Raw genomic sequence first — 1509 nt, forward strand, 5'->3', positions numbered from 1 at the left:
TTCTCCCTCCCTCCCTTCCCCCCCTTCTTACTTCTTTTTCTTCATTTTTTAATTAAACAATGACAGGATTCCTTTCTAGCGGTTTCACCAGGGGTAAAATCACTTAGCAACCTTCATTACTTTCAACTTAATAACTTCCTGGGGTTGGGGTGGGGGGCCGAGCCCCCAGTGGGTGAAATGCCTTGCCTGGTTAAGCTGCTCAGAGGCTCAGGAGCAAATGAAGCGTTTGACCAAATGCTTGTCATATTTTGCCTCTCCCTGGTAAGCGCTTTTGTTTGGAGCGAACCTTGTCTCTCCCCCTGATAAACATGAGTGACTGCAGTTGACTGCAATGTTTTCAGCTGGCTGTAGCTTCAAAGGTTTGCGGGGTTTGAATTCCAGGCTTTTAAATTACTTTTAATTTTTTTTTGCTTGCAGACACACCTATGGCTGATAGTAGAAATATGACTTTCCTCTTCAAATCAAAGAGAATGGGGAGCTGTGCTGCGTAAGTAGTTATCAGGGGTCAGATCAGTGTGAGCAGTTTCCAGTGGTGGAAACCCCACAGCTTGTGGAGAGCGGGCGGGGAAGGTGGGCCCAGGGCGCTGGCCGAGGCCCGCGGAGTGACAGGATCACTGCGCCTAAGCCACCCTGGGAGAGGCGCAGCTTGTTCGGCCGCACAGCTGCGTGCCCAGCTGGCCCCAGCCGGCTGCCCACGGAGCTCTCCCGCCTCCCCGAGCGCCTGTGCGCGGCAGGACCACGCTCGATGAGCGAGCCCTGTCGACCCAGCCAAGGCGGTACCGCCTTGCAGTGCCGCCTGCTGACTGGCCGAGACAAGGGCATGGTGTGGGTTCGGCATGGGTTCTGCGTGGGTTCCTGAGATGAGGCGAGGGGTGGAAATTTCCAAGTTTTAATCAAGAGTCGCTTTTTCTGACGAGCAGCCCCATAGTGAAGATGTCGGGGAGCTGCCAGAGGTCACCCCCTTAAACGACAGGTGCTCCTGGCACGCACACAACACCAGGGCCTGGGAGCTCTGTCAACAACCAGGGGCAAAGACCCGCTCCTAACCAAAGGTCCCTGCACCCCGGTTCCTCAAGGAGCCGCAGCGGTCCAGGGGGTGAGCGGAGGCCCAGCCATGTCACAGCCCCCCACTTCCTCCCCGTAACTACCACTGCCTGTGACACTGCTCACCCACTTTCCCTCCCGAGGGAAGTGGGCTCCGTCTTCCCATCCCGTATTCCTGATGCTTCGCAAAGTGCCAGGCGCGTTTTTAACGTTCAGTAAATACTTCTTGAGTGAACGGCCAGCTTGATGTAAATGCTGGGTGGTTGGTTCATTGGTGAGGAGGCCAGTCCGCTCGGGCTTGGATTCTGGCCACTTCACAAGCCAGCACACTGGACTTTTGTCACGGAGCCTCAGTTCCTCAGCTACACGCCGGGCGTGGTCACCGGGCCCCTGGCAGCCAGGGGGTCACCCAGCCCCTCTGGCTTAGGCGCCTCGGAAACAGTCAGCGCCTCGTGCGAGGGACTC

Source organism: Condylura cristata, unplaced genomic scaffold, assembly GCF_000260355.1.
Source record: "Condylura cristata isolate star-nosed mole 26May11 unplaced genomic scaffold, ConCri1.0 scaffold00022, whole genome shotgun sequence".
Lineage (NCBI taxonomy): Eukaryota > Metazoa > Chordata > Mammalia > Eulipotyphla > Talpidae > Condylura > Condylura cristata.